We start from the raw sequence: 25,373 nt of genomic DNA on the forward strand, positions 1-25,373 counted from the left end.
GACAATTCAAGAAAGCAGAACGATGCATATGGTATGGTAATATATCAATAGAATCGTAGAATTGTAGTCGGAAGGGACCACAAGGGTCATCTAGTCCAACCCGCTGCAATGCAGGATTTTTTTCCTAAGGTGGGGCTTGAACCATGGTTGAAATATTATGCTGATATGCAGCAACGCCTCGGAGCTGTCGTAGCTGCGGCCATGCCTTGCCCCGCCCTCGCCCGCCCTTCCACCCCCTCTCGCCTGCCCGACCCTCCTGTCCTCTTGCTGCAGAGTTCCAGCATCACAGCGTCATCCAGAGACACCCACAAATATGAGTTATCTCTCTATTTCTTCCTTCCTTCCCTCCCTCTTCCATCCTTAATAAAATACGGGGGGGCAGATAAGCCCCACATAGAAAGCCCATCAACATGGGGGGATGACTCTTTCAAATACGGTATTTACCAGTAATTGGGGGGGGGCACCTAGGCCTCTAGGAGTTGGATGCTATGCCTAGGAGTAGGACAATTCAAGAAAGCAGAATGATGCATATGCTATGGTAATATATCAATAGAATCATAGAATTGTAGTCGGAAGGGACCACAAGGGTCATCTAGTCCAACCCCCTGCAATGCAGGATTTTTTTCCTAAGGTGGGGCTTGAACCATGGTTGAAATATTATGCTGATATGCAGCAACGCCTCGGAGCCGTCGTGGCTGCGGCCGTGTCTTGCCTCGCCCTCGCCCGCCCTGCCACCCCCTCTCGCCTGCCCGACCCTCCCGTCCTCTCCAGCCAAGCAGGGTAGCCGCCAACACTACCAGCCCCAGAAGCACAAGGTGGCTGCTGCTGCCACTGCCACGATGTCATCAGGCCCGTTGGCCCTTTAGCCCCGCCCACTTTGTAGCCCCTCCCCTTCTGTGCCTTGGCCCCGCCCCTGAATGACCATGGCTTGCCCCCCCCTAGTTTTGATCCTGGCTACACCCCTGGGTCCACATACTGCCTAAGCCTGCCTTGTAGAATTTTAAGCATAACCTTGCTAGCGTGTGAAATGAGCGCAATTGTGCGGTAGTTGGAGCATTCTTTGGCACTGCCCTTCTTTGGAATTGGGATGTAGACTGATCTTCTCCAATCCTCTGGCCATTGCTGAGTTTTCCAAACTTGCTGGCATATTGGGTGTAGCACCTTAACAGCATCATCTTTTAAAATTTTAAATAGTTCAGCTGGAATATCATCACTTCCACTGGCCTTGTTATTAGCAGTGCTTTCTAAGGCCCATTTGACTTCACTCTCCAAGATGTCTGGCTCAAGGTCAGCAACCACACTACCTGTCGTACTCCTTTCCCAATTTTGACATCCTATACCCTTTTAAAATGTGGCTCTTTTCTGGGTGTGTGTGTGTTATTGGGTTGTTGTTTTTATTCTGATTATATATGTTGTGATCTTTTCTGTAAGCCGCCCTGAGACTTCTGGGTATAGGGCAGTATATTAACTCTAATAATAATAATAATAATAATAATAATAATAATAATAATAATGATGATGTTATGGAACTCATTACATCAAGCCCATGGCACTGGAGAGTATACCAGCTCCACCTCTGCCCCCCCCCCCGCAAAACAGTCCTGGTGTCTCAATTTTTAAAAAATGTCATTTGTATATGATGAGAATAGACAGCATTGGGTGGCAAATGTACCCCAAGACTCTTGGTTGTTTTTGACCTGGTGTATATAAAGCAGCTTCCACTCCAACGAAAGAGGAATGGCAAGAAAAATTGATGAATTATGCGGAACTGGCAAAATTAACATATAAACTATGTGACAAGGACAACTGGGAATTTAAGGAAGAATGGGAACTTTTTACAAATTATTTGAAAACAACAACAAAGAGACTTAGATTCACTGGCAGGTTTTGAATAAACATACACAACTTTTTGCCAGAAGAATATGAACAAATAGGGAAACGATATGTATAATTGTATAACATGCAGAAACAATATGAATAAATAAATCAGATAAGGGAGCTGAGGGAAGTCTGAGGAGGGCGGTAGAGGGAGGGGGTGGGGGGGAGGTGAAGGGGGAAAATGGGGAAATTGTAATTGGATGTAGTATTGACAAATTGTATTGATTCAATTTTTTATTAATAAAATGTTATAAAAAAAATAAAAATCAAGCAGCTTCCTATGGGGTCAGCAATTTACATGAACGGCAACATTTCTTGTCAAATGTAACTGAAAACTCTAAGCATTCAACCCATTCTAAAGTGGAAAATTCCATAACATTTTTTTAAAAAACACCAGCTTGTAATGAAACCAGCTACAATGTGCTGTGTATTGGAACAGACCTGCATTTCTGGCTATATGTGTGGGAGCTAAGAAAGGGCACACACTATGATGAATTTTTCATTTTTAGATGCAGAAATTCTTATTCATATATTTTCAAAATTAGGATACTTTCTTGTCATGCCCCCCCCCCCCCCCCCGGCCGACCATTCTGACAGAGAAATGCATCAATATTTTACATTTCTCGTGCCCATTCATCTATGCGCATTGTAAATTACACATTGCTCTGGCTTTGAGGCTGGATTCAGTAGCAAAAGAATCTGGAAAATGGTTTGATCAAAACTCGACAGCTTTCAGGTTTATATGCCTTTCTGAATGTATGCAAAGATTCAACAGATATGTTTTTTTAATACCCAATAATTTCTGTTGTAAGCATTTTGTTCTTCATAAGAGGAAGGTTCCTTCACACTAGAACTTTGTCACAGGCATAATTAACTAGTGATTCACTCAACTGGTCTAGCAGGCTTTCTGTTTTACCTTTGGGACCTACTTTGCAGAACAGGTTCTAATTACGCTATTATGAAGAAATGGTTTAAGTATTCATTATGAGGTGAATTAACAATTTCAGAAAGCACCTTGACATGCCATATGAGGAGATTTCTTCTGCTGTTGTTAACACCTGTGGAATTGTACCAGCACTGCTGTAAAATAGGCATTTTATTTGCTAAGGGTTGTCGCCAGATCTGGTTTCATACTCAGCAAAACGGAATAAATTGAATTGACTCACCTCCTTCACTGAACATTGTGAAGGGTTTGTGTGTGTGTTTGGCATAGTGCTGGTGCTGGTGAGGTCCCGTCCAGCTATTAGCTGAGCCGTTATAGTATCACGGAAAGTTCTGGAACACAGTGATGAAATCATGTGAGGGGAGATATTTCAGTTGGGGGAGAAACCATCTCACACGTGGCCTAGAACCAGGAAAAATGGCACACGCAGGAATGGCTAAAGGGCTGGAAAGCTGAAAAGGTCCAAGCAAAACAGGAACAGGGAACCCTGAGGTATGATGGCTGAAGAAAGTGATCAACATAGACGCCACAGGCTAAGAAGGGCTGGCTAGAGGAAAGCTGCTGAACTTTGCTACTCTTTAAAACCTCAATGTTTTAAGCACATGTCTTCACAGCAGCAGCAGCGATCGGCAGAGCACTGACCTCCCATCACATTACTGTGATTTATTGGGAGGGGGATGGCGTTGAGGCCTGCATGGTGCAAATGCATCAACAGAGCCTATCCCGTGCTCCCAGCAGTGGGTTTGCACCAGAACTGCCAACTTGAATAAATATAAATAAGGTTACAGGTAGGTAGCCGTGTTGGTCTGGATCGAAGTAAAATAAAAAAATTCCTTCAGTAGCACCTTAAAGACCAACTAAGTTTTTATTTTGGTATGAGCTTTCGTGTGCATGCACACTTCTTCAGATACCTATCTGAAGAAGTGTGCATGCACACGAAAGCTCATACCAAAATAAAAACTTAGTTGGTCTTTAAGGTGCTACTGAAGGAATTTTTTTATTTAAATATAAATAAGTAAGCCATGCCCCACACAATCAATCACATGACATGTCTCATACACACAATTTGATCCTTTGGGGGAGCCCTCAAATATTTTATTGGTGGGGGGGCGCAAAGGGACCTTGTCCCCTAGGAGTTGGCGCCTACCCCTAAAAGTTGGCTCCTATAGTTTGCACTGTGATGACCTCAGCAATGCCTTGTCCTTCATCCTCTCCTTCCTGTTAAGCCACAGCTTCATGGTAACATATCTAGTAGACATTGAGTTATTTTCAGTAAAAAGGCCAAACTAGGCATTGCCCAGGAGATAAATTAACTCTTGCCTTTTGTTGTTGTTTTAAAAGTGAAAAGCAGCAATCGAGGCTGTGATCAAGTTAAGAAGGATAGTGATGTTTCTTAATCCTTTCCCTTCCTACCATTGGTCCGCTGAAAATTCCACCCCCAGCTGCTTTCCCAGCAGAAGGATCCCTTTTATTGGAGAGACAGCTTTTAGGAAGTGATTTAGTGCAGACGAATTATGGAAGGGGAAAACATTAAGCAGATTCCTCACCCTCTACTCATACTGGCAGCCTCCCCTTACTTCTTTCCATGGGGAAAATGTTAGCAGAGTGACTGGAATAAAGCAGACAGAAACCAGAGAGAAAAGGAAGTGATATTATTTCACTGAGGATAAACTGCAGAAAACAGTATATAATATGAGGAGAAATAAACAGGGTTATTTATAGGATTCAGACCTCACACAGGGGAAAAACTCATTCAGAACTACATTTCTGTCCAGCTCCTTCAAGTGTCAACTCTCAGCTGTCTTCCTCACTGACTGCTAATGTCCAGCTGACTCGAACATCCTGACAGAGTCTGCTGTCATCCAGACCAATATCAGGATTAACCCCTGAACTCACACACTGAACGGCTTATTGTGCTGTACTTCTAACAGAAAAAAATGTTAGACTATTCACATGTTTTCCCCCCCTGTGTAACAAAACAACTAGTTTGGCGCTGATTCTGAACAGCCCAATCCTAGCGCTCTTTTCTTGGAAAGTGCAATTGTATGCACACATACTTGAGGAAATTCGTTCAACTCAGTATGACTTTCTTCTGAGGAAAGTATTCTCAAGATAAGACTCCTCAGGCCAACTACAAAACTGCTATGTGAGGATCAGAGGGAGGAAAGAGAGGCAGCCCCAACAGAACTATGTTCACGGTGAACTAATTGGCTGACATGTTCCTCATGGGCACACAATTTCCCCTCATAAATCTGTCAAAAGTGGGTTGAGTTGATGCGGTGTTCTAAGCTGCATTCTGTGCTCATGAGAAACAGTTCATACAACTAGGTCACAATGAGAGTAGTTTGAGCCAGGCAGAAATAAGCTTCTTCTAGCCAATGCTTTATTTCCCATGTATCAGAGACTTTAGCTCAAAATTATTTATTTTGCAGTTCAATGTGTACTGTACTCTGGAGAATTTAGCAAACTGAAAGTGTACACTATTGTTCAGATCCATGTGGATTGCATCGTTGGAATACGTTATTTGTTAAATATAACTCAGCCAAGACTATAAAAAGACAAGAGAGTGCCAGCAAATCACAGCTTCAAATGTGTAATGGTATACATAACTGGGAGCATTTAACATACAATAAACTCATGTGCAAAACTGCACTGCTTATTACTGTTCAAATAACCTTGAATTCTATAGGCCTAAAACTAGTAGTTATAAACTAAATATGTAGTATCAATAATGTGCCAAATATTGTAAAGATTATATTGTTAATACCATCTTTATCTAAATAAAGATAAAAAATTTGTGGCACTTTACTAACCATGTATCTCTGATTATATTGACTAGAATAATTTGTAGTCCTGTTCACCCCAATTTTTATGCGCTCTCTCTCTCTCTCTCTCTCTCTCTCTCTCTCTCTCACACACACACACACACACACACACACACACACACACTGTTGCTTATACCAGACAAATGAAACACTAATCTCTACAATAATAGGATGTGTAGTATTTAATAACATAAGAACACTTCTAGATCAGCCAAATCTTTCTAGATTGGCATCCTGTTCTTAAAATGGCCAGCTAGATGACTAAGGGTTCTTAGGGACAAAATGAAATTTAAAATCAAGCAGCAAATTCAAAACCAAGCAGAATTTCAGTACAGTAATACCTCGGGTTACGATCGCGATCCGTTCCGGATCGCAGTTCGTAACCCGAATAGTTCGTAAACCGAACGCGATGGGCAGCGCCATTTTGCGCATGCGCAAAGCGCAATTTTAGTGATTTTCGCGCTATGCGCATGTGCAGACCGCGCGCAGCGAAAACACTTCCGGGGGTGCGCAGTTCGTAACCCGAACTGTTTGCAAACCGAGGTGTTTGTAACCCGAGGTACGACTGTATTCAGATTTGAGCAGGACAATACAGTGGTACCTTGGTTCTCAAACGTAATCCATTCCAGAAGTCCGTTCCAAAACCAAATTGTTCCAAAACCAAGGCGCGCTTTCCCATAGAAAGTAATGCAAAATGGACCAATCTGTTCCAGACTTTTAAAAACAACCCCTAAAACAGCAATTTAACATGAATTTTACTATCTAATGATACCATTGATCCATAAAAATGAAAGCAATAAACCATGTACTGCAATCAATCAATCAATCAATCAATCAATCAATCAGTAGCTGAACTGGGTTCCACACAGTCACAAAAACAAAAGAGGTGCAAAAACAAAATGCAAAATAAGTAGCAAAAACAGACAGACCTCAGCATAACACTCAAAATGGAAGTGTGGCACTCAAAACGAAGCACGTTCGACTTCTGAAAAACGTCCGCAAACCGGAACACTTACTTCCAGGTTTGCAGTGTTTGGGTTCCAAGTTGTTTGAGTACCAAGGCATTTGAGAACCAAGGTACCACTGTACAAACCGGGAATATTTAGCAGTGGTTAATCACTCTGATTTTGTGTATTTTCTGTGATATTTCTCAGTTACATATAATTAGTAGATGGCAAGAAATAAAATATTTCAAGGGCTGCGCAAACTCAGTTAATGGGCTGTATCCCATGCTAGTGCTACTCAGAGTAGACTCATTGAAATTAATAAGTAAATAGCCTTACTTTTGAAAACAGAGATCCTAAAGTAGCCAATATTTTTTACAAGAGAAAAATGCTCTTAGACCTTCTCAAGGATTCAGACTGATACTCAAGAGCAAGAACGGGGAACCTGTGATCTCCAGCGGATGGGACTACAATTCCCATCACCCTTCAACATTGGCCGTGCAGGTTGGGGCTAATGGGAGCTGGAGTACACCCTCCCCATCTCTACCATTTATAGTCCAGCTCACTTAACAGAATATGGTTACAACCTAACAGCTTTCTGTTATACGTACTCATAATCAAGGCAGAAGAATGGTAATTTCTTTGGCTGGGAAATCTGATTCATTGTAATAATTGCGAGTATGAGTACAGAACTGTTAATTATATCTGCCTGTTATTAACTTGAGAATATAAGAGTTGCATAATTCTGTTTGCATTACAAAACCTCCCCTTGTTTCTCTTCACTGCTTCCCAGGTTTGCCTCACGAACCCATCAAAAGGGAGCTCTTGTGGCAACCACAGACTGCCCCAGACCTGGTGTGTGTTTAGGCTTTGCCTGACCCCTCTTAGGCTGCCAGTCATAGTGGCAACTGAATATTTCTGGGTTTCTAGCAAGTTATGGTATTATATAGTCACTGGAAAAAATGAAAACAAATTGTTCCTAAATGTTGTTGCAACGTTGTATAAACTATAATTAAATGAATTATTCCCTACCGACATTTGAGTTTAAAGCTTTTATTCCTTTATATAGGCCTCTGTGTGAACATGCCAATGTCTCATTGAACAAAGAGGACAGAAAATGCCTGCTGGGAGACGAGAGCTTCCAAGTGTGATTAAGGAACCTAAATCTGCCTGGTGAATGGCTCAGCCAAGCAGGGTTTTACAGTAGAACCTCAGAATAGAACTTCCTGTTGTAATTCCTGAAGCAGGGGTTCCCAACAAAATTTTCTCGAGGACCCCTCATCGAGCCGCTATTGTGACAAGGACCCCAATTAATTCCTAATCCTAAAATTAAAAAGTGAGAGCCAAATTAAGAGTCTTTTTATATTTTATATTTATACGTTTTTTACAGTTACAACAGAGTACTCCATCAGTATACAGTTAGTTTTAATTTTCAGTTCTTAATGAGATGAACCACTTTTTAACCAACGGTCCATTTTTAACTACGCGAACTGTAGCTTCCGCAAAAAACAACGCTTTGTTGACAAACACTACTGTTTTGCAAGGAGGCAGCGTGCGCCAGGGAGGAGGGAGGGGAATGGAGAAGACAGGGTACCTGCGCAGTAGCGCACAAATGAAGCCGGCGCGCGCAAAGCATCTTGGGGAGGTGAGCGTTAGTAGAATGCGCGCACTGCCTCTTTGCAAAACAGTAGTGTTTGTAAAGCGCCACCTAGCGACATACAGCAGAACTACTGCCTCTATCTAATTCTAGTTTTGCGCTAGACTCTGCTCATGCAGGAAGCGGCCAAAGCAAAAAATCTGTTATCATACGAAATATATTTAATAAATTTTTTAGCATCTTGCGGACCCCTCTGGCATAGCTCGCGGACCCCTGGGGGTCCGCGGACCACCTGTTGGGAACCACTGTCCTGAAGAGTTGGTGTGGTTTTCACAGGCTCCCTCCGGAATATGAGCACAATTAATTAAACGTGCTGCTAAGTAGGTGCAAAGAGGAGGTTTTGGTGTGTTTTTTTTTAAAAAAAAAAAACACCAAAAAATCAGAACCTGATTATTAGTCTGGGATTTGGAGACCTCCTGTAGAACCTTTTCATTTTCACTGTGCTTGCACAAAGTGAGAACAAGGAAGGGTGCAGCTGAACGCAACACTTCCTGTGGGCATTGGGCGCTGCAGGGCTGCCCATCTACTCCTTGACCCTGACTTAGAACTGACATCACTCACAGGTACTGCTAGGCTAGGCTACAGGTAGGAATGTCAGAGAATGGTTTCAGTTTAGGGGAGGGTTTACCTTTTGATAAGGGGGACCAAATGTTTGATATATCCTCCCTTTGTTTACTTACATAAAACTAAGTCAAGGTGTGATGCCCCAACACAGCTTCATTACGGGGGGGGGGGGGAGATAGTTACAGGAGTTTGTGCCACAATAAATCTTTCCGCCCCCCAAAAAACACTGCTGCATTTTTGCCTACTACGTTCACCTAACTATAGAGAGAAACTTTGGCATGAAGTTCCCCTTTACAAAGGAATCTTGTTGAAGTAAGCTTTGCAAAATCAATAGAAAATGCTGAGCAAATGGACAATAAGGCCGGCAGGCTGGGCATGCTGCTAAATCTCTCCACAGTCCTGCACACAGATTGCTATAAATCCCATTGAAACCGCATCTCTGATTTCTTTTGCAATCATTGTGCCTGAGCAATGCATCCTTATAAGGATCAAAGTGAGCCTATTCCCCATGTCCCATTTGCCATATTCGATGTTTAATTTATAAATCGCTTAGATGAGTGGAACATTTTTACTGTTAGGCACTTTGTGATCTTATTGGTGTTTCCTTTGGGTAATTTAACAAAGCACACAAACCTCTCCCTACTTCCCCTCTCTCTGCATAGCTGTAGATCAGTGGAAAACGGAATGGGAAAACATTTGTTTGCTTTTGTGAAGTACTCACTTGTATCAATAGAGACATCAAACCAGAAAATTAATGTCCCATAACAGGCATTTCCCTTTACTAAGACCACAGAAACATCTTGGGGATTTGATGGTAAGAATCATGAGAGCCCTCTCACTCTTTTTGCAAATGTATACTGGGTACAAATTAAATATCTACCCAGAACTGACGTGCAACATAGAGAAAATGATAATGTACCTATTAAATGGGCATCAGTTTAAGAGAAGGGAATGTGTCCTGGTCTGAGCTGTGGAAATGGTAAATAAGTCCAATGGAGGAGTCAGGTTATTCTCATTATCCCTACAAAGGTGCCTAAGATAGCCACTGTACAACAGGGTTCCTCAGATAGCTGGTACCCTACCCTGTTGTGCAGGGATGGGGAATCGGCCACCTTCCAGATGTTGTTAGACTACAACTTCCATCATTCCTGACTATTGGCCCTGCTGGGTAGGGCTGATGAAAGGTGGAGTTTAGCCAAGCCTGGAGAGCCGTCTATCCCAACCATAGTGTCTTTAGCCAAGGGGGTACCCAATGTTCAGCCTTCCAGATGTTGCCGGACTACAACTTTCATCACCACTGAACATTGGGTCTGCTGGCTGGGTCTGCTGGAAGCTTTGGTCTAGCAACACCTGGTTCCCCAGTCTTCCTTTAGTTGGAATAGCCCTGCAACGCTGGACCACCAGTTGCCCATCTAGTTCAGCATCTGGTTCTCACAGGGGCCAACAGGATGCTCATGAGAAGATCACAAGCAGAACCCGAGCTAAACAGCATTCTCCTTTCTGGCAGTTTCAATCAACTGGTATTCAGAATGGTAGCAGCGTATAGCCCCCATAGCTAGTAACCATTGATATCCACAGAAAGTGCTTGGGTGGGTGTGGTTCTTAACTATGGCTACCACCATCTTAAGATGTTCATGTATTGTAGGTGGGGCTTCTAACATGTCCTTTAGCAACAGCAATGTTCCTTGCACCATATTTTTGTTTTCTAGCCTGAGGAAGAGTCCTGTGTAGCTCAAAAGCAACTTGGTGACTTGGCCTTATGCTACTGCTGCTTTTGAGACTTCTTCTTTTCCCTGCCAGAGGCTCTGTGACAATCACATTAACTACTGTTTAGCACGCAGACATTTAGCCAGTGTAGTATTCTCTAATGCTGCATATACGTACTGGGAAATACTGCAACTATTGAATTTCTGTCTGTCATGCAGCTGTTACTGCCAAGAGCCTCTGATAGGAAGAGGGGGAATATGGTGATAGGAAGAGCAAGGCCAGAGCTGATTTAAACCATGAAACCTATAATGCTGCAGTCCTTTCTTATCAGTAACATGACCTAGAGGTAATGCTGAGTACCAAGATTTGTAACTGACAAATATCTCCTTTGGTTCTACCAATCATCGGTCTCTGATGGAGTGCAGAGGCAATTTTTTTTGGGGGGGGCACATGCTTATGGTTTGCCACCAGTCCTTCTGTAGCGGTTTATAACTTCTTAAGAGCCAAAAGCACAATTCCTGGGAAGAAGGAATCTAGCAAAATTGCCATATGGAATCTGTACACATTGCTAGAAGGGCCCATCTTTCATATCATCGGCAAGTTGCACTTTGCAGTCAAGGTTCTTCTTATTTTATTGCTGCTCAGCTTTTCATTTCCAGTTTAGCTTGCGAACAAGCAGAGTGCCAAGAAAGGCAGGTGTTCCAGTTTGGTAAAGCGGCGCCCAGCGATCTGTGCCCTGCGATAAACAACATCACTTTGGCACTGCCAAACAGTTTCATCCAGTCAGTGGCTTTGCAGGCAGAGACGGCTGAGAAGGTGTTTGCCAAGCCATCTCACATAATGCAGGAGCTCCTTTCATCTCCGTTGCCATTTTATGAATCTGTGACTCAATGTCTTTGGCGCTCGAAGACACAACAGAATTTTTTCAGAGGAGGAGGAGATAATGAGGGAAAATGCAATGTTGGAATATATGCACGAGATAGCTATTCTTGTCCAGCCTAGTGAAGCTGTATTTGCACATGGAGTGCTTTTGTAACTCACCCGAAGTATAAAAAAATGGGCTCGTCCCTCACCCACTCATATGACAGATGGAAATGGTAAAGAAGCAAGTACAGGCCCTGCTGTCCTCACAATCTGATCAGCAATGCTGATGCTGGGTTGGCCCTTGCCTCTTCGTACTCGGCCTGAAAGTGTGCTATGTCAATAAAATGCTGAATCGAGACTGGGAGATTCCCGGTGGACCAGAAATGATTTAGTCCAGGTTTTAATTTATGCATGTACACAAACATATGCTACACATATATTCCTGAAAAGCACAACTTTAGGGGTCTTTAATTTGGAAACAGTTGCATGCCACAGTGGTCATCACCCTATTTTGCTATTAATGTTGATTGGCCAAACCAACACTGTCTTGCTTACTTGAGAGAGGTCTGTTCCTGTAGACATCCTGAGGGTAGAACAGGATTAAAGGAGAGAGAGGCACAGGACACACAAAATGCTGAACAATAGTTTCGGGTAGACCAGTCATAGGAAGACAGCTTCCTGGCAGACATTAGCTCTAACATAAGGTACAAAGCTAAATGAAAGGGCATTAGCAATAGACACAGCTGATATAGCTGCCAGCAGGCATAACAATGTACATTCCCTGCTGCAGAGTTGCTGGATAATCACAAAGCGTTCTCCAGCCAATCAAGGCACCTGTCCAAGTGACCATGAGATCCCATGTGGAAAAAACTAGTGATTGCCCCCTACTCCAGGAAATGTAAATTTAGACTATGTAATTCCTAGTGGAAGATGTTTTGCTGGAAGCAAAACCTTTGTTCTTGCCAGAGTTAATCAATAGCCAAACAAAAGTACGTACTTTCACTACACATTTCTCGGTTCCTGGGAATGAATAGGCATTTGCTGTGCATGCAATTCATGATGTACGGTGTTATGAATGCTGGCTAGACAAGGCTATCTAGCTTAAATCATCACTGATGATTCTGTTGCTTTGCCAGGATCATTACAAATCCAAAATGGTAGTTCTGGAGCGCATGCAAAGTTCCAGCTGAACGGAACTGCTCAATAAAAATGCATCTAATGAAAGTATCACATATCTGACAAACACGTTGTCACTGTTCAATGAGCCCCTGGCTGGATCTAGACACATTAAAGAAGCGCTTCATTTTAAAGCGTTGTAAATTTAAACAGGGAAAACAGGTAGAGAAAAACGGGACTCCACATCGCCATCTGGTGGCACAATGTTATATTGCATATACAACGCGTATAAAACACTTTTTCTTTACCAATGTAGTTGAGTCTGTGGATAGCTCAGTTGGTTAGAGCATGGTGCTGATAACACCAAGGTTGCAGGTTCGAGAGCTGCATATTCCTGCATTGCAGGGGGTTGGACTAGATGATCCTCAGGTCCCTTCCAGCTCTGCAATTCTATGAATCTAAGAATCCTTGAGCATGTAAGTACTAAATTTCACCTATATTTTTTGTAGAATTACCTTAACATTATTAAGCCACAGAGCCACTCTTTCCCTCTCTTTCCCATGTGCAGAACACACACACACACCACCACCACCACCACCAAGCTATTGTGTAGGAAATACTTTCTTATTGTGCTATCCCATACAACCTCATTGCATGGCCCAAACAGGTTTGGTACACATATGCATCCATATCTTCATGAATGCAAATATCTCTTGTTAAAATGTCAGCTATTCATGATGTGGATCTATCAGGGATGATTAGGAACTGGGATAAGCTACACACAGGTGCAGGTTGTGTCACATCTGCCAACTAGTTGTGCAACTCCTTTTGAAGCCTTGGGCGATAGCCTCTGCCAGAAGCAGGGTATTGCTCTATGTGAGATATGTCTCATTCGGTACATCAGCTCCTATGATCCTGTGCTGTCTAAATGGTGGAAGGCTTGCCCTTGCTACCGGTATTCCACCCCCTTATCTTTAACATTTGGCTTTTTCAGTGGGAAATGAAAAGCAAGCCCTGCAAAACAAATCAAGGCCATTAATGCTACTCATAACGATTAAGTGCATTTTCTTTGTCAATCTGATTGATTCATTGTATAGAAGCATAGTTACCACACAGGTCAGGACAGCCTAATATCCTTCTGTTCAGAAAGCTTTCTGAGAAGGACATGACTCAGTGTCTCATTATTCTAGAGTTCCTGAGCAATGTCAAGCATGTGTTGATCTCTTACTTGACTAAAGTAGCGATCCACTGTATGCTGCTGTGTGCGGTACTGATGACTTGCTAATATCCAAGATAATAGTATGTATCAACACCACCACCACCACCATCACATGCACAACAACATTCCTATTATACTAAGGTGTTGGCTGTAGGTCTAGAAGTTTTGCAGTGCCTGAATGATAGGAATTACAGATCCAGAGAGTTTGCAACTTTGGGAAGGGCATGAGAACAGCCTATGGCGCTAGAACCTTGGCTCATCTCAGAGGACTGGGGCCGGCAAAAGCCATGATGCCCCTTTGCCTCGCCTCTCTGCTCACACCGACCCGCTTGTTTCCATCAAATGCTACCTGACATGAACAAAGGCAGCCTGGCTTTAATTGCACTGGGACAGCAAGGCAATATCAGCCGGCAACTTCAAAGGAGGGGCCTCAAATACAGCTGTTCTCAGACCTCACTTTCAACCATGGAATAAAACCATTTATTTCTTGCTGGTGCAATTCCATGCTGGGCACACTGACCTGTGAATGACCCCTAGTACCGCATTGCTATAAGTCTTTCTAGTATCTGAACAACAATATTAGTAAGAGGTGGCTGTTTTCTAGCTTGTGTGGGGTGGTCTAATTCCCCCTTCACCGGCCTTTCTTTCTTTCTTTCTTTCTTTCTTTCTTTCTTTCTTTCTTTCTTTCTTTCTTTCGGCTTCCCAAGATCCCATCAATATTGGTGGCAGGGTCAAAAAGGTAAAAAATTAAATTAAATTAAAATTAAATAGGCACAGTGGCAGAATGGATTAAGCCCAGTGTCCTGATGGGGAGGCAAATTGCGCCCTGCTAGTGATCAGATTAAATGAGCAGAGAGGGGGTGATAACCCCCCCTCAGCTGATTTGCAGGGATCACTTGAGGAGAAGGACCTTATGCCCATGTATGTGCACATCCTATATGTGTGTGTGCATTCATGTGTGCATGCAAAAGGGTATGTGTATGTGTGTTGTGTGTGGAAAAGAGTGAGGTGGCCACACCCCATAGCTGCCAAGTTTTCCCTTTTCTCACGAGGAAGCCTATTCAGCATAAGGGAATTTCCCTGAAAAAAGGGATAACTTGGCAGCTATGCCTCACCCACTATTGGCCACACCCAATCCCCCAAAGACCAAGGGTGAATTGGGCCATGAAAACTTAAGACACCTTGGATCTTAACTGTAAACCACACTGTTTACACATGAACTTTCAGTGTAATGCAATTTTGCCTAATATGCAAATTTCAGCAAAGGTATTTTCCCAAATATAATGCATTTTGGATGCTATTTTTATGAATATGTGCATTTCTATGGACACTACCCCACTATATGCATTTTTGTACACAATACTTGGTCGGAGAACTGCCTTGCAAATTTTGGAAGAACGGCTGTGTTTTGGTTCTCATATTGTTTCAGAAAGTGTGAATTAGGGAGGTTCACACCTTTATATGTGAATTGGATCGAATATCTTACCTGTCCCTACTCATAGGAGCACTTTGGCTCTGGGCTTAAATTTCCACCACCCTGTTCTGCTCAGTTCTACTTAACTTCTATTACAACCCAGTAAATCTGAAGCATAAAAATTAGCAGGAATTTCATCTGGGAATCAGTTATATCAATCATATGAGCTTCAAGCACTGCGCCGAGGAAGAAGGGGGGGAAGAACAAGCCTGTATTCCAGGTGACTGCATGTGGTGTCTCGAAGGAGACTGGAAGGAGAGGAAAAAACCCAAATGCATTTGCAGCAATGAGAAGAAGAGTCACCTTCCACATAGAACTGTTTCAGATTTCAGCTGATGTAAGGATAGGGCAATAAATAGAAAGCTTGAAATGAAGGAGGCTTGGCTGACAACAGATGTTGACATGGAGGTACCCTCATTATATAATGGAAATGAAACTGATCAGGAGTTCTGGTGCTACAACGAAATGTTTGGATAAAAGACACAACAAACAAAAAGCGGTTCAAAGAGCAGTATCCAGGTTAGTGGCTGCTGTTTGAAGTACATGGAAACATCCTAAAGGCTGTGTGTGTGTGTGTTGGAAACAGAAAGTTTGTCGGAACCGTATAAAAATATAGTTTCCTCGGCAAACTGTTACTTGTCAGCTCCCACTCACCCGTTGTTGCGTGGAATTCGTATCATTTGCGCTTCCCCTCTTTTCTAGGCATCTTTTCTTTTTAATCAAAACCATCATGTTAATACTTGTATGCTTAGTCATATCAGATCATAAATATCAAAGAAATAAGCCAATCCGTTTAGACCTCCAAAACGCTACACAAGAACACACAGAGACACACACCAGTCCAATTACTGACACATCCTTTTATGTTCCAAAGCAATTGATACTTCAAAAATTGCACATTGCTAACACAATATTTTGATCAAACGGATTATTCCAATATGTTAGGCATTGTTTTTCTGTGGCAGAATTTGTAATGCGTTATTTGTTCATTTGCCCTCCTGCAAATATATGATGGCTAAATTTCTTAGCATCAAAATGACAGGCACAGATCTTGCCATTTCGCCAGCTGTTGTATAATTGATAGCACTGCATCACAGAAGTGACCTTTTGCAAATACAAGCTACTGACTAATGCAGGAACACTGAGCCATAACAGAACAGCCCTCATTTCCTGAATGTGGAAACTGACATGCACAGAGGGTTCTGTTCTCTATAGGTTTACATTGGTTATTATTTCTTTCTTCTGATTACTATTTGTTAGATGTTGTATATTTAGCAATTAATATTTGCATTGCGTTTTTAATTATTATCGTTCTTGCAAGACAAGCCTTCAGACCTCATGGGAGTGGTTCACATATTACCAAATATTTCCTCTATAAAATAATGTGTATGCATCCACCTGCCAAAATAATAGGTATATGAATTGTATGTATGTGAAAACAACAAAGAAGACACCAGTAGGAAGGAATTTCCTGGCCCTCCTCTATTCGTTCCATTTGCTTATGGAATATTACATGGATATTTGATGAGGCGTCAGAATTTATTCAAAGGAAACAGCAGGAAGAGTGAAGCTGTACATTTAACAGCAGGGAGAGGAATCCTCTGTGATGTGTTCTCATGGCAAAATGAGGCAGGCAGCAGATACAGGAGAGAGGAGTGAAGCTCCTGCAGCCAATCAGAAGCCACGATTTGGTTTTCGAATGTTTTGGAAGTTGAACGGACTTACGGAACGGGTTCCCTTTGACTTCCAAGGTATGACTGTATTCTCCATCTGGACATCCAAGGCCCATTATCAGAGCTCAAGAACACGATCTGGTAGTCTGGCTTGGGGAGAAGAGGTGTGGCCTGCAGGGAGTTTCAAGGACCAGATAGATAGGCCCAGGGCCTGAGGTTCCCCAGTCCAGCCCTAAATGAACTTGTTGTCCTCAGGAACAGTGGAGGGCACTGCCTCATTTCCAGTGCTGAAGCATGATGATTCAGCTGCTGCAAGTTTCTGTACATGGAATGGAGGGGGGAGCCATCCTGCCACAAAATGTCCTGTCGCCTTGCTTACCGTATGATCGGGAAAAGAAGTTATGGTGCTGAACGGATTCATGTAAGCAAGACAGCACAGCATTATGCATGGCAGCGCTAAGTAGTGTGAGAATGCTGGGCGGAATACTTTCCTAGCTGTGAGAGAAAGTGCTGATAGCCTGAGGCAAGGTGGCAATCTCCTGAGTGAGCCGCCTGAATGAAGAACAGGGGAAACACCCATTCTTTCTTTTGTAATAAGAGATGCACATCAACTTGCCTCTTTCGCCAAACTCCTTCTGGCAAAAATGATGATGACCTTGCCTTTAGAACACCTCCAGAGCTGATTTGTGTTACCATATTGTGCCACTATGCCTTTTATTGGACTTTCCTCACTAGTCCTACAATAACATTACACGTCAGCCTTGAACATTTTCTTTGCATAAGTCTCCGCCTGTGGCATTTGTGTCAATGATGTACTATCTCTGCGCTGGCATAGCAGTTGATGTGCTGCGTTTGAGTCAAGCAGCAAGTCCTCAGTGTGCACGGTGATTTTATACTGCTTAACCTCTCAGCAACCCTTTAATAGACGGGGAAATGAGGCTGAGGGGTGGCTGGTGACTTGCCTGAGGTCATGGCTAAGGTTGCTGTCTGATACATGATTGCTTTAGAAATAGCTTCCACTGAAATCAGTGGGATTGCTCACAAGTACACACTTTTAGAATTGCAATGTAAGCAAAGTCCACATGTAACACTTTGATCACTGGCCAGCGCTGGCACTCATAAGAGTAGGTTTAACTGCGACATCTCTCTGAAGGAGGGTTTGTTCCATAGAAAGCACTCCAGATGCCTGTAGGTGCCCTTGATTGCATGTTGAGTTACATGACATCCTATGTTTCATTATGGTAATGTGCAAGGAACAGTCACTGATGCAGGGACAGTGTGTGTGAAAACACACACACACACACTGTATTAGTTACAGGTAGGTAGCTGTGTTGGTCTGACGTAGTCGAAACAAAAAAAAAATCCTTCCAGTAGCACCTTAGAGACCAACTAAGTTTGTCATTGGTATGAGCTTTCATGTGAAGATGTGTGCATGCACACGAAAGCTCATACCAATGACAAACTTAGTTGGTCTCTAAGGTGCTACTGGAAGGAATTTTTTTATTTTTTGTTTCAACACACTATATGTAAAGGAAGTCAATGGGATGGGAATTCTTTGCTACAAGACTGGTCTAAGCTTGTACTGTCTATAGGGGCTTGATAGTTCAGTTGGTAGAACATGAGACCGTTAAGCTCAGGATTGTGTGTTCGAGCCCCACATTGGGCAAAATCTCCTGCATTACCCTTGTGGTCCCTTCCAACTCTACAGTTCTATGATTCTATGAATGAAGGGGGATAGGCATTGGCCAAAGTATGATGTTTCTATGTGCCACTCATCCAAGGTTCGTTCCTCCCCCTTTAGCTGCTCCACCTTCATATCTTTGCTGGCAGAACAGCTGGCATATTTGAGGCATTCTGCTGGCGTATTTTCCATAGCAGCCATGCATCTTGCATTCCACTGGTACAAAACATCTTCTGCTAAATCTTATGGCCTTTCAATAAGGAGCATGTCTTCAATATAGGGTTGTGCTGTTAAAAGCACTTACACAAACATTCTAAGGCTACATCTACCTGGAGAAAAATCCATGATTTCAGTTGCATGCATAGTGCTGAATGTGACATGCAAATAGAGCAAATATTTGGGGGGGGGATCAGGTGGCTTTTCTGACAAACAGTGCTTTGCAGACAGACTGCCCAGGCCATGTTTGTACTCTAATTTCTGGTTTGGAGTACAGCAAACAGGCTAGAAACCTCCTTTATGTAGCTGTGCCCAATGTGCAGAATAAACAGCAGCCTCAGACGATATACGTTATCCAATGAAAACTTTGCCGAACGATTTGCAGGCCAGAAAGGAAGTTCCACGAAGTCACTCAGAAGCTTGGAAAAGCAGGGCTAATGAAGAGCAGAGTTTCTTCCAAGAAATTTGGCACACACAAATGGAATGTCTTGCACAGCCTTTCAGGGGCAGCAAATAGCCATTCCCAAACATTCTGAACTTCTCTTCCCTAAATTCGCTCCTGTCCCTCCTGTGTGCCAGTTATCTGCTGCATTAGTGAGTATGTCTCAGTTTTTGCATTTGGTGCTGTTCATCTGACCCTATTTGCAAAAAGCTGTGGATCAGGGAGCACCCATATGAAATACTTCTTTATCAGATGTGCTATAGACCTCTCCTCACCCTTATAATCTCGACAGTTTTGTCACAAGACTGTTCTCTAGACCTGGGAACATCTTTCAGTCTGAGTGCCAGAACCCTTTCTGGATGCCTTCTGGGAGTGGGGGACACATACCAGTGGTGGGTAGGCTAAAGACAAAAGAGGGTGGAGCACTGGATGTAAATTTTACCATAATGCAGTCCATACACTCTGTCACACAGTGCTTCATTCTCCATCCAAACAAGCAAGAAACATTATCAGTGTTCAAGGACACATTCCAGCCAGGCAAAGGTCTTCCAGGAGGGTGAGACCATGGAGGGGGTGTGGCCCGGGGAGGGTCCTGAGGGCCACATAGCAATGCCTTGAGGGCCACAGTTGTCCCCCAGGCCTGAGGTTCCCTACTCTTGCTCTAAACATTGACACAAAGGGGAAGGAACTGATGGAGTTCCTCCTCTAGCTTTTGCTTGCAGAATTGCCATTCACAACCTGAGAGCGAGAGGAGTTGTGGGAAACAAGCAGCGAATAACTCCCAGAGTCCCATCATTCATTACTTCTGTGAAGCTACCTCTAGGTCACAGCTTGCAACTGTAGGACTTACAACACAATCCTATGTATGCCTACTTATATTCAAGGAGTTCAGTGGGGCTTAAAAAGGTAAAGGGTAAAGGGACCCCTGGCCATTAGGTCCAGTCGTGACCGACTCTGGGGTTGCGCGCTCATCTCACATTATTGGCCGAGGGAGCCGGCGTATAGCTTCCAGGTCATGTGGCCAGCATGACAAAGCTGCTTCTGGCAAACCAGAGCAGAACATGGAAACGCCATTTACCTTCCCGCTGTAGCGATTCCTATTTATCTACTTGCATTTTGATGTGCTTTCGAACTGCTAGGTTGGCAGGAGCTGGGACCAAGCAACGGGAGCTCACCCCGTCACAGGGATTCGAACCGCCGACCTTCTGATCAGCAAGCCCTAGGCTCAGTGGTTTAACCACAGCGCCACCTGGGTCCAGTGGGGCTTACTCCTTGGTAATTGCAGCATCACTGCACTATTTATTTCTTATTGTATGTTTTTTAAAAGTTAGCTAGCTAGCTAGATGATAGATAGATAATCTCTGTATTTAGGAACCATTTCTTTGACAATGACTGAACTTCAATTAACCCCGAAATGGTGCTGGATCCTTACCCGAGTAGTACTGACAGGATCATCAGCAGGTCATTTCTTTAGAAAGTCTGTATGAATTTGTTTCTTCACTGACTAGACATGTATTTTGAATGCAAAGGAAATTTTTAACCGGCATATGTTGAACAGAATTAACATATGCAAACATTAGTGTGGTTTGGTAGTTTTAGACTCTGGATGTAATGGACTTATGAGGGGCCTCCTTCTTTGATGGTAGTGTGTATTATTTCACTTAATTCAACATGAAGAGAATCTCTTGGGGGGGGAATCAAGGCCTGAACCCTATCAGGTAGTACGGCAGAAAGAAGCTTGGCAACGGATCACAATATTGAGGCAGAGCTGAGTGCGAGTTATTTTCCCAGATGTGGCTTACAGCAGTTCTTGCTACCATTAGTGTGTAATGTGAATGTAAAACCTACATTGGCCAGAATGCTCATTTGCTATACAAATGCCCCCCATCTCAATTAAACATTAACAGAAATAGTGTGAGAGAGGCTCACAGTTGTTTTAAGCCTCGCACATGGAAGCAATCCGAGGCTCATGACAGCTTTCCAAGCTCTGTTTCCTCACAAAGACTTTCTAAGTATGCTACTCTAATTTCTTTTCCAGACTCGGTAACTTTGCGATAAGGGTGATTCTGTTGCGGCATGTCATTTATCTGCTGTTGGATGCAGTGCCATTTTCTATACTGTAACCATCAACTATCTAGTCAACACTAAGGCTATTTTGGGAAGGAATTTGGAGTTACTGTACCTAGCTCTTCAAACGGAGCGTGGGAAATACTCTTGGCCTGGAGGAAGTCAAAATTCACCTCCACCCCCTACTCAACATTGCCAAGTTCCTTGAAGGCCCCAAAACAGGAAGCACTTGATTCGTTGTTCATAAAGGACCAGCAAAATCAGTATAACTGTCAGTGACTCAATAGGACAGCTCCTTAGCCCAATAGTGTTCTCACCATTTCTAGTATGATAAACTTCTCTCCTGGTTAGAAAATTCTGGAAGAAGTTTCTCAAGACCATCTGCAGTACAATAGGTATTGCTGTACAAAAAAAAATAGGTATTGCTGTACTTTTGGACCTCAGAGAGATTTTAACTGGGTTCCTTAAAAGGAAGGGAAATAGATCCAGAGAGGACTTATAGTTTGTTTGTTATTAACTGCTGAAAATCTTAATAGCAAGAAACTGGTTCTCGAATGAGCCTCTTTTAATTAATGGCTTTCTACAGGTCTTGAAATTAACATATTGCATAATATCTAATGATCATCTTACAACAATCCTAGGCATGCCTGCCTGGAAATAAGCTCCATTGTCTTCAACAGAGCTTACTCAGGTAAGTGTATATAGATTGCAATCTTGGATTATCAGAAAATAATTTGAATTGTTTGTGAGGGAAGATCCCCCCCTGTGTATGTCTTTAAAAAAATTAAAGTCTTGTTATTTTTTCAATAGAGATGTAACACCAGTAAAGATTGCTAACCTACCCACACCTCCCTGAATAGATCTCTCAGCCAACCTCAACAATAATATTGTTTATTGGCAAACAGCAGCTACGCCATATAGTTCATCCACTCACTCACTCACACAGACATACAATAAATCAAATACACAAGAGGAGGGGAGGGGACTTCTGGATATCTTTGATTCATTCATTGTTATGTGTTGTTCATTTTATACTTTGTCCTTTTGTCGTCGATTTGTATACTTAGGAAATCTGAATAAATTTAAGCTCTCCCTATGACTCTGGCATAATATTATCTATTAAGCAGGAGTTTAACTTCTACCTGGCTGGACTGTTTTTCAATAATTCAGATTCGGCTATTTGTTGTTGTTGTTGTTGTTTAGTTGTTTAGTCGTGTCCAACTCTTCGTGACCCCATGGACCAGAGCACGCCAGGCACTCCTGTCTTCTGCTGCCTCCCGCAGTTTGGTCAAACTCATGTTGGTAGCTTCGAGAACACTGTCCAACCATCTCGTCCTCTGTTGGCCCCTTCTCCTTGTGCCCTCAATCTTTCCCAACATCAGGGTCTTTTCCAGGGAGTCTTCTCTTCTCATGAGGTGGCCAGGATAGCTTCAGGATAGGAAGAGATATTTCAGAGAGCCCCATGAAAGGAGTTTGGAAACCACTGGTAGAGAAGTCCATGTTTTCTGGGACCCTGTCCTTACTACATCTCACCACTGTTCCTCAAATATTAACATCCAGAACTTGAGATAGTGACCGCACTTTGCTTTATGGTAGGGCCAGCCTTGCCATCACCTGATTGGTGCATCAAATACTGAACACCCGATGAGAGACAACATGGGGGTAGTGTTTGGGGCAGTTGCAAGAGCACCGACAGTGATTGCTCATGGAAAAAATCCAAAATGTTAAATGAATGCCAAGTAGAGTGTTAGGAGGAGATGGTTAATGCCTGCCTACATTCTACCCTGTGAGTAGCCTGTCAGGAAATAAACATGGCTGGGCTGAAAGTGATGTGTTGCTGTGGTAACTGGCACAACTGTCTTCCCCACAACTGGGAGTTGGTGCAACCAACAAGGGAGAAGATGATTGGACATTTGGGCACCTCTTCCCCTCTGGAGATAAAACTGAGGAAGAAAACAACAAACAGGAAACAGCGGGGGAGGTTTAGACCCAGTGGTGAGGCAGAATTGCTCTGGGAAACTTACGGTGGTGGCGAGTTGTCAAGGGAGTGGGAAAATGATTTTCCCACTCTGGCTCCCAGAGAAGGTCCAGGGATGAGCTGAGCACCCAAAACTCCAATCAAGGTGATAGGGACTCACCATGCCTCCTCTGAGATAAGAGCTCAGCGTGGGGCTCTGAGGACTTGCTACTTTCTGGTTCAACCCTGCTGCCCACGGTTATCTGACATAGGTGATCTTGAAATGCTCTAACCTGACACCATACATGTGAATGATGGTAATTAAAGGAGTGCCATGCCTAAAGGCGTCTTTGGTGGTGAAATTAAATTGTCAGGCGATTAAGTAAAACTTTCCTTAAATAACAGCCTTTAGCACCAAGCAACCTACTTTTACTTTCTCACTTCTAGTTAAAAACAACATTCTTTTGAAAAGATTTGATTATTGGCTTCAGAAGATCTAATGCCTTTGGACTTCTCGGTGCTTTACAACATTCCAATGTATTAGCCTCAGAAAATGGAATAATAAAGTTTGTAGTCTGAAGAAAGGTAAGGGGTTCTGAGAACATGACAGAATTTGAAGTTAAGTTTTGTAATGATAAACTGTTTACAGCGGGGAAAGAAATGAAAGAAAAATAGTTTAAAAAGAAAAGGATATGCTGTCAACCATCAATAAAGAAAAATTCAGCTATGCAATTTACTGAGTTAATAATAACATATACCAAGAGGAAAACGGTCTCAAGGTCTAAACCAAAACAATTACAAAATTTTATTTCAAAAAATAAGTTGAAAAATCCCACTGAACTGTACTAAATCCAAACACCTTCATTGACCTGACATTCCTAAGCTATAGTGATGGTATATAAAACAAATTAAGACCAAATGGCAATGGAGCGATATTCAAAACTTTGACCCCTGGGCACCTTCATAATATGCATGTTTTTGTATGCAGTTTTGCCTAATCTACACATATTTGCAAAGCAGTTTCCCCCTAATACAGAGTATTTTTTTTCTATTACAAAATTCAGAGAAGTGTGGATTTTGAAAGATGGCTGTGTTTTGGTTCCTGTGTTGTTTTGTAAAGTGTGAATTGCATGAGTTCACCTACACATGCAACATGAAACCATTCCTGCCCCCCCCCTAAATGCAATGCATGAAAGCAAGAGTCCATGGAGCCAGAACACAGCAGCCTCTGCTCCTCTGAAATATATATTGGAGATAATAGACTTTGGCCGCATGCCATGGTCTGAAGGCATGTGATGCAGAAGCTAAGCATGTAGTCTGGTAAGTGTCAGGCTTAAGAGATCACTGGAGAACCTGTTTTAAAGTACTTTTAAATCTATCATGGAAGAAAGGTGGGGAAGAAGTAAATATGGCTGAGATTTGTAAGTCACTGGCTCATGCATTACATTAGTTTATTCAAAGTGACAGGAACACACACATTGACCCTTTTAAGCAGGCATAGGCAAACTCGGCCCTCCAGATGTTTTGGGACTACAACTCCCATCATCCCTGCCCACTGGTCCTGTTAGCTAGGGATGATGGGAGTTGTAGTCCCAAAACAGCTGGAGGGCCGAGTTTGCTTATGCCTGCTTTTAAGTATACCGATCTGGTGTCCAGAATATGAATATCTTGTTTTAGGATTTTGTTTGTTTGTTTGTTTGTTTGTTTGTTTCCAATATGCTTCTGATTATTTTCCATACCTAAATCCATTTGGGGCAATGCACAAAATGTGGATTGTGAATTAGCTTTGTGCATTAGACCGTTGGGATAGCTCAGTTGGATGAGGCTCTTAATCTGAGGGTTGTGGGTTTAATAATAATATTATAATAATTTATTATTTATACCCCGCCCATCTGGCCGGGTTCCCTCAACCACTCTGGGCGGCTTCCAACAAAACACTAAAATACAGAAATCAAACATTAAAAGCTTCCCTAAACAGGGCTGCCTTGAGATGCCTTCTAAAGGTCTGGTAATTGTTGTTCTCTTTGACCTCTGATGGGAAGGCGTTCCACAGGGCGGGCACCACTACCGAGAAGACCCTCTGCCTGGTTCCCTGTAACTTGGCTTCTCGTAGGGAGGGAACCGCCAGAAGACCCTCGGCGCTGGA

The sequence above is a fragment of the Zootoca vivipara genome, chromosome 10 (assembly GCF_963506605.1).
Source record: "Zootoca vivipara chromosome 10, rZooViv1.1, whole genome shotgun sequence".
NCBI classification, from domain to species: Eukaryota; Metazoa; Chordata; class Lepidosauria; order Squamata; family Lacertidae; genus Zootoca; species Zootoca vivipara.